Source organism: Hemiscyllium ocellatum, chromosome 4 (assembly GCF_020745735.1).
Source record: "Hemiscyllium ocellatum isolate sHemOce1 chromosome 4, sHemOce1.pat.X.cur, whole genome shotgun sequence".
Lineage (NCBI taxonomy): Eukaryota > Metazoa > Chordata > Chondrichthyes > Orectolobiformes > Hemiscylliidae > Hemiscyllium > Hemiscyllium ocellatum.
Window position 1 is genome coordinate 12,515,794 of NC_083404.1, and position 18,040 is coordinate 12,533,833.

An 18,040-nucleotide genomic window follows, 5' to 3' on the forward strand; every position below is an offset into this window, starting at 1 on the left:
AATCACTCCATTATAAAGGGAAATGTCATTCTGTGTCATCCCTATCTATGCCCCTTATAATTTAATATATCTCAATCATGTACATTTTCAATTTCCTCTGTTCTAAGGAAAACAACCTCAGTCTGGCTGATCTCCTTTGATAACAAACTCTCTAGCTCAGGCAATATCCTGGTAAATTTCCTCTGTACTCTCTCCAGTGCTATCATGACCCTGCTAAAATATGGATTCCAGAACTGCATACTATACTCTTCCTATGGCTGTACCAACATTTTATACCCTTGCTGCATGACCTCTCAGCTCTTAAACTCTATGCCTCAGCTAGTAAAAGCAAGTATACCATGACTTCTTAACCATTTCAGCCAGTTGTACTAATACCTTAACAGATTGATGTACATGCATCCCAAGACCCCTAGTACTTCAAAGGGTCTTACAGGTCATCATGTATCAACTGGATTTAAATTCAACCAACTGCAACAGTAAATTTGAACCCGTGTTCCTACAGTATTAGTCTAGAGAACTGGATTTCTAGTCTCTAACATGATCACATGCCAAGGGTTCTAAGTTATTCTTTATGTCAAAATGCAAATACACACATGCACAACAGCCAAAAAAAACTCCACAATCAAATCTGAGACTCAGCCCATTTCCTATATATGGTGTTACAAATAAGTTTAGAAATTGTTGATTTCCAAGTTCCTTTTGGGTGCTAGAATGTGTGTAGGATTGTAATGCAAAGGAAAACATACAAACAAGGAATAACAATTGGCCCTTTGAGCTTGCTCCACCATCCAACAAAATCATGCCTGATTATATTTAAACCTCAACTCTACCCTGATAATTACGAATTACCTACCTGTGGCTTAAAAATATTTAAAGATACTGCTTCTACTGCTTTTTGAGGAAGGTAATTTCAAAGACACTCATCCCTCAGAATCCCCTCAACTTTGTCTTAAATGAGCGACCCCTTATTTTTGAACTATGGCCCCTAGTTCTAGATTGCCTAAAGAGGAAACATCCTTTCAACATCACCTGGTCAAGTCCCTCAGGATCTTAGGTTTCAACTAAGTCATCTCAGACTCTTCCAAACTCCAGAAGATACAGACCTTGCTTGTCTTGCCTTTCTTTAAGACCATAAGACATAGGAGTGGAAGTAAGGCCATTTGGCCCATCGAGTTCACTCCACCATTCAATCATGGCTGATGGGCATTTCAACTCCACTTACCAGCGTTCTCCCCATAGCCCTTAATTCCTCGAGACAACAAGAATCTATCAATCTTTACAAGGCAATCCACTAATTACAAGTATCAGTTCAGTCAACATTCTCTGAACTGTTTCCAATGCATTAACATCTTTCAGTGAGTATAGTGACCAATACTGAACAGTACTCCAGATGCAGTTTCACCAGTGCCCAATATAACTGAAGCATAACCTCCCTCCTCTTCCATTCAATTCCCCCTACATTCCTGATTACTTGCTGTTTCTCCATATTAATATTCGGCAATTCATGTACTTAGACACCAAGATCTCACTTCATCCTCTCACTATTTAGGTAAGGTACTTCTTTTTTATTCTTTCTACCAAAATGAACAATCTCAGATCTTCCTACATTGTAGGAGAAAGTGAGGATTGCAGATGGTGGAGAGTCAGAGTTGAAACGTGTGGCGCTGGAAAAGCAAGCATCCAAAGAGCAGGAGAGTTGACATTTCGGGCATTAGCCCCTCATCAGGAATCAAGGGCTTATGCCCGAAATGTCGAGTCTCCGGCTCCTCGGATACTATCTGACCTGCTGTGCTTTTCCAGTGCCACACTTTTCAACTCTGACTCTCCAGTATCTGCAGTTCTCACTTTCTTTCCCACAATGTATTCTATTTGCCAAATTTTTGCTCACTCACTTAGCCAACCTGTATTCCTTTGTAGGCTCCTTATGACCTCTTCACAACTCACTATACTCTGTTTACCCTTGTTTTATTAGCAAAGTTAGCTACTGCACCTTCAGTCCCTTCACCCAAATCATTTATATAAATTGTTGAGGCCCCACCACTGAAAAGACTCATTCACTCCAACTCTCTAATTCCTGTTAGCCAGCCAATGTTCTATCCATGCCAGTAGCTTATCCCCTGTGCCATGAGCTTTCTGTAATAACTTTTGATGTGTCGCATCATCAAAGGCTTTCTGGAAATCTAAGTACAAAACATTCATTGGTTCCCCTTTATTTAAAATATAAGTTACATCTTCAAATGGACTCCAACAAATTAATTAAATGTGAGTGCCCTGTGATATTGACTTTAAGTACAGCTTCTAACATTTTTGAATTTGAACTAATATGTAACTCAATACATTGTTATAACACTGCTAATACACCATTTTAATATAATCCTGCACAGGCAGCACAATTTAGATTGTAATTTCAAGAAAACATACATAAATGTAATGAACAATGAGCTCTAGTTTCAAACGACAACCAGTGTAGTTAGTTACTGAAGCTACTTGTGTGAAGAATAAAATAACATAGCTTTCAGAACCAGAATATTTCAGGTTGATGGCAGAAAGTAGGCAAAACTGGAACAAATCTGCATTACGAATTTGGCTACAGAACTGACTCAGAATGCACTTCCACAAAATTGTGGTTTTTGTTTAAAAGCAAAGACATTATAGCCATTTAAAATTTAATTTACTCAACGCAGCCAAGACAGGACATCCTCAAAGTTGTGCCCAAATTCTAAGGTTAGTAAAGCAAAACTTTTTCTCCAACCTGAACTCTCATCTTGAGCATAAAATCTAGGTTGTTATTTCCATGCAATATAAAAGAAGTGCTATGTTATCAGGAATGCTGAATTTAATTGGCTTGCTAAAACGGAATTATGATCTACATTCCTCTCAAACAAATCTTTGTGCAAGGTGGTTATTCTATTTCTCCATACAACAATAAATGCATATGATATAAATGAAAAAAAAGGATATCTGTGATTTGCTTCACAAGAAAACCAAATTTGCAGTTAGATCATAGTGAAACTTTTCAGTTTCAGTGCTTCCCAATCAAAAATGATCATAACTAGAACATAGAACATAGAAAAATACAGCACAGTACAGGCCCTTTGGCCCTCGATATTGCGCCGATCCAAGCCCACCTAACCTACACTAGCCCACTTTCCTCCATATGCCTATCCAATGCCCGATTAAGTGCCCATAAAGAGGGACAGTCCACCACTGTTACTGGCAGGGCATTCCATGAACTCACGACTCGCTGAATAAAGAATCTACCCCTAACATCAGTCCTATAACTACCACCCCTTAATTTAAAGCTATGCCCCCTCGTAATATCTGACTCCATACGTGGAAAAAGGTTCTCATGGTCAACCCTATCTAAACCCCAAATCATCTTGTACACCTCTATCAAGTCACCCCTAAACCTTCTTTTCTCCAATGAAAACAGCCCCAAGTGCCTCAGCCTTTCCTCATACGATCTTCCTACCATACCAGGCAACATCCTGGTAAACCTCCACTGCACCCGTTCCAGTGCCTCCACATCCTTCCTATAGTATGGCGACCAAAACTACACAGAATACTCCAGATGCGGCCGCACCAGAGTCTTATACAACTGCAACATGACCTCAGGACTCCGGAACTCAATTCCTCTACCAATAAAAGCCAGTACACCATATGCCTTCTTCACAGCACTAATTCTATGAGTTTTAAATGTTTATGGAAAAGGATAAGAGTTCCACAAAAGTTAAAGTTCTTAATTGGGAGTAAGACAAATCTTTATGGTATGAGACAAGAACTTTCGAAAGTTAATTAGAGTAGACTGTTCACAGATAAAGGGACAACTGACAAGTGGGAAGCTTTCAAAAGTGTGATGAGTGTTCAGAGAGATTATGTTCCTGTTAGGTTGGTAAGGCTAGGGAACAATGGATAAATAAAGATATTGAGGTTCTAGTCAAGAATAAGAAATAACCATATATTAGATATAGATAACTGGGATCAAATTAATCTATTGAAGAGTAATGGGGGGGGCGGGCATTCTTCAGAGCGAAATCAGGAAGGCAGAAGGCATTGAGATAGCCATGACAGATATGTTAAGGATAATCCAAAGAGATTCTATAAGTACATTAAGAACAAAACAGCAATGAGAGAGAGAGAATAGAACCACTTAATGATCAATGAGGTTGTCTATGTGTTGAACCTCATGATTTAGGAGACACTAAATGAATATTTTGTGTCAGTTTTTATTGTGGAGAAAGAAATGGAGGCTAGGAAACTTGGCGAGACAAATATTGATGTTTTGAAAACAGTTCACATTACAGAAGAGGAAGCGCTGGAAGTCTTAGCAAACAAAGGTGGACAAATCTCTGGGACCTTATCAAGTGTTCCCCAGGATGTTGTGAGAAGTTTGGGAAGAGATTATGGAGTGCTCTAACAGAAATATTTGTATCATCTATAGCCATGGGTGAGGTGCTGGAGGACTGGAGGGTGGCTAAAGCTTTGGCTTTATTTAAGAAATGCTGTAAGGAGAAGCCTGGGAACCAAAGGCCTGTAAGCCTGACATTGGTGGTGGAGTGTAGGAATGAACATGATCTATATGGACTTCAAGTAAGGCGTTCAACAAGGTTCCTCATGGTAGACTGGTGAGCAAGGTGAGATCTCTTGGAATACAGGAAGAACTAGCCATTTGGATACAGAAATGGCTTGAAGGTAGATGACAGAGGGTGGTGGAGGGTTACTTTTCAGACTGGAGGCCTGCAACCAGTGGTGTACCACAAGGATTGGTGCTAGGTCCACTGCTTTTCATCATTTATGTAAATGATTTGGATTGAACATAGGAGGTATAGTTAGTAAGTTTGCAGATGATACCAAAATTGCAGAAGTGGTGGACAGGGAAGAAGGTTATCTCAGAGTACAACAGTATCTTGATCAGCTGGGCCAATGGACCGAGGAGTGGCATTTGAAGTTTAATTTAGATAAATGTGAAGTGTTACATTTTGGAAAGGGAAATCAAAGCAGGACTTATACACTTAATGGTAAGATCCTGGGGAGTGTTGCTGAACAAAGAGACCATGGAGTGCGGGTTCCTAGCTCCTTGCAAGTGAAGTCGCAGGTGGACAGGATAGTGAAGGAGGAGTTTGGTATGCTTTCCTTTATTGGACAGAGCATTGAGTATAGGAGTTTGGAGTTTGCAGCTGTACAGGACATTGGTGAGGCCACGTTTGGAATACTGTGTGCAGTTCTGGTCTCCGACCTATTGTAAGGATGTTGTGAAACTTGGGAGGGTTCAAAAAAGATTTACAAGGATGTTGCCAGGGTTGGAGGATTAGAGCTACAGGGAGAGGCTAAATATACAGGGGCGGTTTTTCCTGGAATGTTGGAGGCTGAGGGGTGACCTTATAGAGGTTTATAAAATCACAAAGGGCATGGATAGATTTTTTTATATATATAGAATCCCTACTGTGTGGAAACAGGCATTTCGGCCCAATAAGTCCACACTGACCATCTGAACAGTACCCCACCCAAATCTATTCTCCTACTCAATCACTCTACATTTACCCCTGACTAATGCACCGAACCTACATGTCCTTGAACACTATGGGTAGTTTAGCATGGCCAATTCACCTAACCTGCACATCTTTGGACTGTGGGAGGAAACTGGAGCACCCGGAGAAAATCCACACAGACACAGGGAGAATATACAAACTCCACACAGAGAGTCGCCTGAGGCTGGAATCGAATCCGGGTCCCTGCCACTTGAGGTAGCAGTGCTAACCACTGAGCCACCATGCTGTCCCAAGGTGGCAAACAGACAAGGTCTTTTTCCTGGGGTGAGGGAGTCTGGAACTAGAGAGCATAGGTTTAGGTTAAGAGAGGAAAAATTTAAAAGGGACATAAGGGGCAACATTTTCATGCATAGGGTGATGCGTGTACGGAATGACCTGCCAGAGGAAGTAGGAGGCTAGGTCGATTACGGCATTTAAAAGGCATCTGCATGGGTACATGAATACATGAAGGGTTTAGAGGGATATGGGCCACGTGTTGGCAAATGGGACTAGATTAGGTTAGCATATCTGGAAGGCATAGACGAGTTCCATGCTGTACATCTCTATGACTCTAAGTAGTGGGCTGACCTTACAGAGTTTTATAAAATCACAAGGGGCACAGATAAAGTGCATATTGGGTTTCAAAACTAGGGGGCATATTTTCAAAGTGAAAGGAGAAAATTTTAAAAATGACATGAGAGACAACTATTTTTTTTACAGAGTGGTTTGTTTATGGACTAAACTGCCATTGGAAGTACTGGATGGAGATACAGTTAAAACATTTAAAAAACATTTGGATAAGTACAAGAACAGGAAAAGTTTGAAGGGATATGAGCCAAATGCAAGGAGGACTAGTTTAGTTTGGGAACATGGTCAGCATGGACTAGTTGCACCAAACAGCCTGTTTCCATGCTGTATGATTCGATGATTCTATAAATGTTGCAGACAAGTACGAAGTGAAATGGTGAGCAGTCTAAATGATTTAAATGTCACGACTAATCTGAAAACAGTCAGCAAAATAACCCTTTTCAGTCAGGAACAGTCTGCACTCCACTCCCTTTCCTTCTACCCCACCCTCACAACAACTGCAAAAGCAAACAGAGAAATATTATTTACAATTACTGAACAATCTTTATATCGGACATTATATGCAATTATGCATGTCCTACATTAAAAGAAATTCAAATTCAAAGTTCAGTTTACAGCATTTTTAAAATTGTTTCCACAATATATATGTTTTTAAAAAAGCATTGCTTTGGTGACTCACACTTGCTCCATTTACAATTAAACTCAGTTTGAAAAAAAGCAACAGCTGACATCCTTCCTGAAGTCCATCACAAACTGTTTCAATGAAGCTTGCAAGAAATAGTACACTACTTGCTTTGGCCACAATAAAACCATGTTGACATGTGTTCAAAACTCCTACATGAGTCTGTGGAGCAACATTTGTTTGGGAAAAAATATTTACCATAAAGTGACACATAAAACATTTCTACACTTTATTTAAAAGAGCATTGCATTACCATTTGCAAAAATGGAGGACAAAGTCTTAATTTGTTTAAATTCCCAAATTTTACTTACAATTCCAAATCTATTTGAAATATATCCCGTAGCCCAGTTTTTCAAATCAAAACTTCAAATTCTGTTGGCCTACTCATGCTCCTATTTTCCACGTTTCTTTATTTCTATCATTGTGCACAGTGGGATAGATAAAGAACAGATCTAGCCACTGAAACTACTCACCAGTATGAGACCTGGAAGGATACCTGGTGGTTTTCATGAAACTGAAACCTTTTGTTCTTTTGTGTGTCAACTGTGGCTCAGGAGCTGGAACACTCACTGGAGACAGGAATTCACGGATTCAAAATCTACTCTGGCAACTTAAGCTCAGAACACAGGCTGACATTCCATGAAGCATTTCATGATGATTTGGTGTTTTGCATGAGACATAAAATCATGTCTGCTTTTTTAAATAGATGTAAAATATTTTGTGGCACTACCTAAAAGATCAGCTGGAGAGTTAACTCCACTGAAATTGAGTGCAGTATGAGGAAGCACTGCAAAGACGGATATGACATATTTCGCACAAATTAACTTCTGTATTCCCTTCATTATAACAGTCTCTACACCTTAAAAAGTACTTGGCTGTAATGAACTTTGGGACATCATGAAGATGTAAAGATTTTAAGCAAATGCAACTCTTTCCAATTTCATCCATGCAAATCTTAACATAAGGAAGTTAAAAAGCTTTGCGGGTGAGCAGATGAAACTTGTAACATGCAACTGTACAACAGAAATGTTCCAGAACCCTAGTTGGCCATTTTTAACTTTGCTGAAACTGTTATAATTGGGTTCAATATCTCTGGACTAACCCTCACCTCTCTGCGAGACGTACGCTTGCCCGAAATGACTTTGAACAATTAGCTCAGCTGCAAAGAACTGTTTTCTCTATATTAGATGCATTTTGGCACCTGTAAACAGCCAAAATCAATAGGAAGCAGAAAAATCATAGAAGAATGAGGATTTATTTTTCCATAAATGCTTGCGAGAGAAGGCAATGACAGAGACTTTCAAAGTAGTGAAACACTGGAACTTTAATTCCAAAGCCACAACGTTCTATTAATATGGGTGTCAGCATTTTAAAAAATTTTGCTCTTTCAGCTAAATTCTTTGGGGTAAAAGCAACTTAAGAATATCCTGAAGTCTTATAAGTTTACTTAATTAAATCGAATTGAATGATTATCTACACAAAACAAACTTGCAAAGGGAGGTGCAGAGTGCAACTTAATCACTGCTGAACCTTGTATTGCCTAGATATGACCGATGAAAACTTTTCAGCTTCTCAAAAATAAGACAAACTGAGTAGTAAAGCAACAGTACCAGTGTTTACTGCATAGGAGAGAGCCATTTGGCTCAGTGCAGCTTACACTCAATCTATACAGAAGAACATAAAGTAATCCCACTGGCTTGGTCATTCCCAATTTTGTGGACTCTTCTGTTTCAAATTCTTATCCACTCTTGCTTTAGTTAAAAATCACACAACTGCAGGTTATAGTCCAACAGGTTTATTGGGAAGCACTAGCTTTCAGAGCACTGCTCCTTCATCAACCACCTGATGAAGGAGTGTCACTCCGAAAGCTTGTGCGTTCAAATAAACATGTTGGACTATAACCTGGTATTGTGTGATTTTTAACTTCATACACTTCAGTCTTAACACCGTACCTCCAAATCACTCTTCCTTTAAAAAGTGAAACAGAGACTGCTTTAACTACTCCAAAGATCGAAACATAGTATGTTTCAATATTGTTCCTAATTGCTCCTTAGTTTCTTAGTTACAATTTTAGATAGTCCTTTGTCTATACCTTCTCAGCCAAAGGAAATAGTATTTTCCTGTTTACTCAAGGAAAACCATCCAAAACAGTCTTGATTGCATCTGCATTTAACCTTCCCTTCTTCATTTGACATAGCCGCACCATCTCAACTTTCTCTTCAAAGGTGCAGTTTTTTGATGTTTATAAAAGCATATACACTTAGATGATACATTCTATTCATAATGGACCATGTACACACAACTCTATGACCTAATTGCTGTCAGATCCAAATTTATTAGACTATTTGAAGTTACATGGTGTGCATGGTGTTCTAGCTAGGTGGATAAAGAACTGCTTGATTAGCAGGAGAGAGAAATAGTTGAAGGGAGTTTCCCAAAATGGAGAAAGGTGACTAGTGGTGCTCCACAGGGATCAATGCTGGGGCCACTGATGTTTGTCATATACATAAATGATCTGGAAGAGGGAACTGTTGGTATGATAAGCATGTTTGTAGATGACACCAAGATTGTTAGAGTAGCAGAAAACATACGGGACGGTTAAAGAATACAGTATAATAAAGATAGACTGGACAGTTGGGTGGGGAAGTGGCAGACGGGGAGTTCAGTCCAGGCAAATGTGTGATGATGTATTTTGGGAAGTCGAATTCTAGAGCGAATTATACAGTAGATGGAAGAGCCTTGGGAAAACTTGATGAGCAGAGAGATCTGGGAGTTCAGGTCCACTGTACCCTGAAGGTTTCTGCACAGGTGGATAGAGTGGTCAAGAAGGCACATGGTATACTTGCCTTCACCAGATGGGGTATTGAGTACAAGAGCTGACAGGTCATGTAAAAATTGTGCAAGACATTGGTTCGGCTGCATTTAGAATACTGTGTACAGTTCAGGTCACCACATTACCAAAAGGATGTACATGCTTTGGAGAGGGTGCAGAGGAGGTTTATGAGGACATCGCCTGGTATGGAAGGTGCTAGCTATGAAGAGAGGCTGAGTAGGTTAGGAATGTTTTCATTAGAAAAAAGGAGATTGAAGTGGGAACTGATTAATGTCTACAAAACCATAAAGGGTATAGACAACTTAGATAGAGATAAGCTTTTTCCCAGGTTGAAGGATTCAATAATGAGAGGTCACACTTTCAAGGTGAGAGGTGAAAAGTTTAAGGGGGATACACGCAGCAAGTACTTTACACAGATGCCTGGAATGCATTGTCAGCAGAGGTAGTAGAGGCAGGCAAGGTAGATTCATTTAAGATGCCTCTTGGCAGATGCATGAGTAGGTGGGAAGTAGAGGGAAACAGATGCTTAGGAATTGGATGACAGGTTTAGACAGTACATTTGGATGATTCAGGCTTGGAGGGCTGAAGGGCTGTAAATTTCCTTTGTTCTTCTTTGTATTTACTTTGGCACTTTATACCTCAATTTATGAAATCTGTATGTAAAATGCCATTCAAAGTCACATAATGATCAGCAATGTTGAGAAGTGGAACTGATCTAAGCTCATAGTAATTCCAAATTTGCACACTGTGCAAAGAAATAGAGGTCATATTCTTCAACAAGTCTAAGCTTTACCACTGAGGTTTGTTGGGAAAGAGAGAGATAAGATCAGCAATCTGTATATAGAACAAATTAATGTAAATATGTAACAAGCCTGGTGTTTTTACTGATAATTGGCATGTATGTTTTAAAATGTAACTTCACAACCACTTAGTGTCTGAACCCACTTAACATTTTTTTTCTGGCACCTGAAACTCTCCATGAAACAACCTGCCCTCACAAGTAAATAGAGATTATAAATTAGATGCCAACAAAACACCTTATTAATACAGACGTAAGATTCTGTGTAATACATTGCTGCAGCGCTCCAAAATATTAGAGTCTTGGTAATCTCATTGTGTCCTAAACAATGCACATTCATTTTAGATAAGCTATACTAGACTCCCATAATACTAATTACCAAATTCTTGGTTTCATTTTCAAATCCCACCAGTCCTGCCAATGTTCACTGGGGAATTTCTTCCTGCTACACATTCAGTTGCACCCTTCAGTCTATGGTTCATTTTTGCTGCCTCTGTTCTACAGTCAACCTTTCCATAACACACACTATTTTGCCACTTCTTCTTGTGCCCTTTCCATCCACTTGTAATTTGATTCTCTCTTTTTTTTACACTTTCATGGTTTACTCCAACATTTCAGAGGGCAGTTAAAACAAACCTATTTACATTGTAGTGGGACTAGATCACATGTCGGCTAACCAGTTAAGGATAGCAGATTTCACTCCCTAAAGGACATGAGTGAACGAGGTGGGTTCTTATTCAATTGACAATGGTTTCACGATCACCATTAGATTACTACCAGATTTATTAATTGAATTCAACATCATCAGCTGCTGTGGTGAGACTTGTCCCTTTTATCATCACAATTTTATTGTAGGTGTCTCCTGATGTCATCTCACCAATACTCAAAAGAACTGCAGCAAAACCTGTATTTGTGTATTCAAAGTCACCTGTTATGCAGGCCAACACTCCAGGTGCCTTCCTAATTGCTTGTTAACTATAAAAAAAATCTTTTTTTCTCTATCACAGTAGATATATTCATTCACATTACTTCCCATCTGCTGTTCCTACCTATTCAGTCAGTCTACCCAAGTCCCTTTGAAGCCTACTTGCACTTACTTTCCTACATGGATTCATGACATCTGCAAATTTTGAAATATATTCGGTCCCAGTATCCAAATCATTGAAACACACTGAACAGCTGTGGCCTAGCACTGTTCGTTAAGGTAGTCTGCTAGTCAAAGCCTGTCATCCTAAGGATAACCTGTTTATTCGCACTGTCTGTAGACTTTTGTTTTATAAAACAACCCCAATGCGTGGAGGCAAGAATGGACCAGAAAAAAGCTGGCCAATTCCTTAGAAGTATTTTCTGGTTGACATTAATCACCGACAATTACCACCTTGGGTGCTTCTTTAACAATGAGTGTTCTTCATCTGTTTCCTTTGACCTCAACTGGACTTCCCATATGAACAGGAGAAAGTGAGGTCTGGAGATCAGAGCTGAAAATGTGTTGCTGGAAAAGCGCAGCAGCCTCCCTACCTTTCATCTTAGCCTGCTGGACACACTTTCCTCATTGCTGAAGGAGGGCTTATGCCCGAAACGTCGATCCTCCTGCTCCTTGGATGCTGCGCTTTTCCAGCAGCACATTTTCAGTTCCCATGTGAACAGTCAATCGCTTCTATAAACTATGTTGTAAAAGCAAAATTTGGGGGGGAAAAAAAAACCTGCAATGCAGAACTCCAACACTGAAGTGGAAACTGATCTAAACCCCATCTGCTCACAGTCGAAACTGCCACGGATTTAAACTGATCTTTGACAGTTATAACTAACATCAGGTTAAACCCCATCAATGGTGGGGGCTGAGTGAGGAAACGCCAGGGCTCTCACTAACACCAACTGCTGCTGGTTAAACATTCACCTCCCCAATGATATGACAGGACCCGCGAAAATGGAGTGGGGGCCGGCTGCTCCCTGAGAAAGGCCGAGCCGGGCCGGGCCGGGCCGGGGGTGAGGGGGCCCCCGATCCCCGCGGACCAGAGCCGGAGGAGACACAGACACAGCCCGGGGGGAGGGAGGCAATACAGCGGCCGAAGGAGGCCCGGGCCCGCGGTACCATTTCAGCTGCAGCCGCGACAGGGGCAAGCGCCCGAGCCGCTCCTCTCACCGGACGGTGCGGAAGGCGGACATTTACCGGGAAGCGGCGCCGAGCCACGGCCTTCGTCGTCCTCAGGTTCGGTCCCGAGCCCTGACCCGGAAACACAGCAGCCCGCTTCCGGCGGCGCTGACCCCCCACCCCCCACACACACACACACACACACTCCAGGCAGGCTCAGTGAGACACTCACTGTGTCAGGGAGCTGCAGCACCGGGACATACCCCTGCAACAGCAACCAACAACCCCCACCCCCCTCAACAAACTCCAGGTCACATTCCATCAACACAACAGGATTACATCCCACAGTGAGGGGTCAGGGAGGTGCAGCACCTTCACATCCCACAGTGAGGGGTCAGGGAGGTGCAGCACCTTCACATCCCACAGTGAGGGGTCAGGGAGGTGCAGCACCTTCACATCCCGCAGCGAGGGGTCAGGGAGGTGCAGCACCTTCACATCCCGCAGTGAGGGGTCAGGGAGGTGCAGCACCTTCACATCCCACAGTGAGGGGACAGGGAGGTGCAGCACCTTCACATCCCACAGTGAGGGGTCAGGGAGATGCAGCACCTTCACATCCTGCAGTGAGGGGTCAGGGAGGTGCAGCACCTTCACATCCTGCAGTGAGGGGTCAGGGAGATGCAGCACCTTCACATCCCACAGTGAGGGGTCAGGGAGACGCAGCACCTTCACATCCCACAGCGAGGGGTCAGGGTGGTGCAGCACCTTCACATCCCGCAGTGAGGGGTCAGGGAGATGCAGCACCTTCACATCCCGCAGCGAGGGGTCAGGGTGGTGCAGCACCTTCACATCCCGCAGTGAGGGGTCAGGGAGATGCAGCACCTTCACATCCCGCAGCGAGGGTCAGGGAGATGCAGCACCTTCACATCCCGCAGTGAGGGGTCAGGGTGGTGCAGCACCTTCACATCCCGCAGCGAGGGGTCAGGGAGGTGCAGCACCTTCACATCCCGCAGTGAGGGGTCAGGGAGGTGCAGCACCTTCACATCCCGCAGCGAGGGGTCAGGGAGGTGCAGCACCTTCACATCCCGCAGCGAGGGGTCAGGGAGGTGCAGCACCTTCACATCCCGCAGCGAGGGGTCAGGGAGGTGCAGCACCTTCACATCCCGCAGCGAGGGGTCAGGGAGGTGCAGCACCTTCACATCCCGCAGCGAGGGGTCAGGGAGGTGCAGCACCTTCACATCCCGCAGCGAGGGGTCAGGGAGGTGCAGCACCTTCACATCCCGCAGCGAGGGGTCAGGGAGGTGCAGCACCTTCACATCCCGCAGCGAGGGGTCAGGGAGGTGCAGCACCTTCACATCCCGCAGCGAGGGGTCAGGGAGGTGCAGCACCTTCACATCCCGCAGTGAGGGGTCAGGGAGGTGCAGCACCTTCACATCCCGCAGCGAGGGGTCAGGGAGGTGCAGCACCTTCACATCCCGCAGTGAGGGGTCAGGGTGGTGCAGCACCTTCACATCCCGCAGTGAGGGGTCAGGGAGGTGCAGCACCTTCACATCCCGCAGTGAGGGGTCAGGGTGGTGCAGCACCTTCACATCCCGCAGTGAGGGGTCAGGGAGGTGCAGCACCTTCACATCCCGCAGTGAGGGGTCAGGGAGATGCAGCACCTTCACATCCGAAAGTGTGGGGTCAGGGAGGTGCAGCACCTTCACATCCTGCAGTGAGGGGTCAGGGAGATGCAGCACCTTCACATCCCACAGTGAGGGGTCAGGGAGGTGCAGCACCTTCACATCCCACAGTGAGGGGTCAGGGAGGTGCAGCACCTTCACATCCCACAGTGAGGGGTCAGGGAGGTGCAGCACCTTCACATCCTGCAGTGAGGGGTCAGGGAGGTGCAGCACCTTCACATCCCACAGTGAGGGGTCAGGGAGGTGCAGCACCTTCACATCCCACAGTGAGGGGTCAGGGTGGTGCAGCACCTTCACATCCTGCAGTGAGGGGTCAGGGAGGTGCAGCACCTTCACATCCCACAGTGAGGGGTCAGGGTGGTGCAGCACCTTCACATCCTGCAGTGAGGGGTCAGGGAGGTGCAGCACCTTCACATCCTGCAGTGAGGGGTCAGGGAGGTGCAACAACTTCACATCCTGCAGTGAGGGGTCAGGGAGATGCAGCACCGTCACATCCTGCAGCGAGGGGTCAGGGAGGTGCAGCACCTTCACATCCTGCAGTGAGGGGTCAGGGAGGTGCAGCACCTTCACATCCCACAGCGAGGGGTCAGAGAGGTGCAGCACCTTCACATCCCACAGTGAGGGGTCAGGGAGGTGCAGCACCTTCACATCCCGCAGTGAGGGGTCAGGTTGGTGCAGCACCTTCACATCCCACAGTGAGGGGTCAGGGTGGTGCAGCACCCTCACATCCCACAGTGAGGGGTCAGGGAGAGGCAGCACCTTCACATCCCACAGTGAGGGGTCAGGGAGGTGCAGCACCTTCACATCCCACAGTGAGGGGTCAGGGAGAGGCAGCACCTTCACATCCCACAGTGAGGGGTCAGGGAGGTGCAGCACCTTCACATCCCGCAGTGAGGGGTCAGGGTGGTGCAGCACCTTCACATCCCACAGTGAGGGGTCAGGGTGGTGCAGCACCTTCACATCCTGCAGTGAGGGGTCAGGGAGGTGCAGCACCTTCACATCCCACAGTGAGGGGTCAGGGAGATGCAGCACCTTCACATCCTGCAGTGAGGGGTCAGGGTGGTGCAGCACCTTCACATCCTGCAGTGAGGGGTCAGCGAGGTGCAGCACCTTCACATCCTGCAGTGAGGAGTCAGGGAGGTGCTGCGCCTTCACATCCTGCAGTGAGGGGTCAGGGAGGTGCAACAACTTCACATCCTGCAGTGAGGGGTCAGGGAGATGCAGCACCGTCACATCCTGCAGTGAGGGGTCAGGGAGATGCAGCACCTTCACATCCTGCAGCGAGGGGTCAGGGAGGTGCAGCACCTTCACATCCTGCAGTGAGGGGTCAGGGAGGTGCAGTACCTTCACATCCTGCAGTGAGGGGTCAGGGAGGTGCAGCACCGTCACATCCTGCAGTGCGGGGTCAGGGAGGTGCAACAAGTTCACATCCTGCAGTGAGGGGTCAGGGAGGTGCAACAACTTCACATCCTGCAGCGAGGGGTCAGGGAGGTGCAACAACTTCACATCCTGCAGCGAGGGGTCAGGGAGGTGCAGCACCGTCACATCCTGCAGTGAGGGGTCAGAGATGGTGCAGCACCTTCACATCCTGCAGTGAGGGGTCAGGGAGTTGCAGCACCTTCACATCCCACAGTGAGGGGTCAGGGAGGTGCAGCACCTTCACATCCTGCAGTGAGGGGTTATGGAGGTGCAGCACCTTCACATCCTGCAGTGAGGGGTTATGGAGGTGCAGCACCTTCACATCCTGCAGTGAGGAGTCAGGGAGGTGCTGCGCCTTCACATCCTGCAGTGAGGGGTCAGGGAGGTGCAACAACTTCACATCCTGCAGTGAGGGGTCAGGGAGATGCAGCACCGTCACATCCTGCAGTGAGGGGTCAGGGAGATGCAGCACCTTCACATCCTGCAGCGAGGGGTCAGGGAGGTGCAGCACCTTCACATCCTGCAGCGAGGGGTCAGGGAGGTACAGCACCTTCACATCCTGCAGTGAGGGGTCAGAGAGGTGCAGCACCTTCACATCCCACAGTGAGGGGTCAGGGAGGTGCAACACCTTCACATCCTGTAGCGAGGGGTCAGGGAGGTGCAGCACCGTCACATCCTGCAGTGAGGGGTCAGGGAGATGCAGCACCTTCACATTCCACAGTGAGGGGTCAGGGAGGTGCAACACCATCACATCCTGTAGCGAGGGGTCAGAGAGGTGCAGCACCGTCACATCCTGCAGTGAGGGGTCAGGGAGGTGCAGCACCTTCACATCCTGCAGTGAGGGGTTATGGAGGTGCAACACCTTCACATCCTGCAGTGAGGGGTCAGGGAGGTGCAGCATCATCACATCCTGCAGCGAAGGGTCAGTGAGGTGCAGCACCTTCACATCTTGCAGTGTGGGGTCAGGGAGGTGCAGCACCTTCACATCCTGCAGTGAGGGGTCAGGGAGGTGCAGCACCTTCACATCCCACAGTGAGGGGTCAGGGAGGTGCAGCACCTTCACATCCTGCAGTGAGGGGTTATGGAGGTGCAGCACCTTCACATCCTGCAGTGAGGGGTTATGGAGGTGCAGCACCTTCACATCCTGCAGCGAGGGGTCAGGGAGGTGCAGCACCTTCACATCCTGCAGTGAGGGGTTATGGAGGTGCAGCACCTTCACATCCCACAGTGTGGGGTCAGGGAGGTGCAGCACCATCACATCCTGCAGCGAGGGGTCAGTGAGGTGCAGCACCTTCACATCCTGCAGTGAGGGGTCAGGGAGGTGCAGCACCTTCACATCCTGTAGCGAGGGGTCAGGGAGGTGCAGCACCGTCACATCCTGCAGTGAGGGGTCAGGGAGATGCAGCACCTTCACATCCCACAGTGAGGGGTCAGGGAGGTGCAACACCTTCACATCCTGTAGCGAGGGGTCAGGGAGGTGCAGCACCTTCACATCCTGCAGCGAGGGGTCAGGGAGGTGCAGCACCTTCACATCCTGCCGTGAGGGCTCAGGGAGGGCAGCACCTTCACATCCCACAGTGAGGGGTCAGGGAGGTGCAGCACCTTCACATCCTGCCGTGAGGGGTCATGGAGGTGCAGCACCGTCACATCCTGCAGTGAGGGGTCATGGAGGTGCAGCACCTTCACATCCTGCCGTGAGGGGTCATGGAGATGCATCCCCTTCACATCCTGCAGTGAGGGGTCAGGGTGGTGCAGCACCTTCACATCCTGCAGTGAGGGGTCAGGGAGATGCAGCCCCTTCACATCCCGCAGCGAGGGGTCAAGGAGATGCAGCACCTTCACATCCCACAGTGAGGGGTCAGGGTGGTGCAGCACCTACACATTCTGCAGTGAGGGGTCAGGGAGATGCAGCACCTTCACATCCTGCAGTGAGGGGGTCAGGGAGATGCAGCACCTTCACATCCTGCAGTGAGGGGTCAGGGAGGTGCAGCACCTTCACATCCTACAGTGAGGGGTCAGGGAGATGCAGCACCTTTACATCCTGCAGCGAGGTGTCAGGGAGGTGCAGCACCTTCACATCCCACAGCGAGGGGTCAGGGAGATGCAGCACCTTCACATCCCACAGCGAGGGGTCAGGGAGATGCAGCACCTTCACATCCGAAAGTGTGGGGTCAGGGAGGTGCAGCACCTTCACATCCTGCAGTGAGGGGTCAGGGAGGTGCAGCACCTTCACATCCCACAGCGAGGGGTCAGGGAGATGCAGCACCTTCACATCCCACAGTGAGGGGTCAGGGTGGTTCAGCACCTTCACATCCCACAGTGAGGCGTCAGGGAGATGCAGCACCTTCACATCCTGCAGCGAGGGGTCAGGGAGATGCAGCACCTTCACATCCCACAGTGAGGGGTCAGGGAGGTGCAGC

The 18,040-nt window shown here is 46.7% G+C and overlaps 1 protein-coding gene across 2 annotated transcripts in view; it reads right to left on the minus strand.

Annotated features, from left to right (window-relative positions):
* Window positions 1-12,692, minus strand: part of LOC132815293 (elongin-C) — a 29,220-nt gene extending 16,528 nt beyond the window's left edge. Inside the window, exon 1 of one of the 2 annotated variants that reach the window (XM_060824130.1) lies at window positions 12,601-12,692. The gene's annotated coding sequence lies outside the window, so the exon portion shown is untranslated. Of the gene's footprint in view, window positions 1-12,573 lie in introns of both variants that reach the window. The other variant, XM_060824131.1, reaches the window with a different exon arrangement.
* Window positions 12,693-18,040: the final 5,348 nt, after the last annotated feature.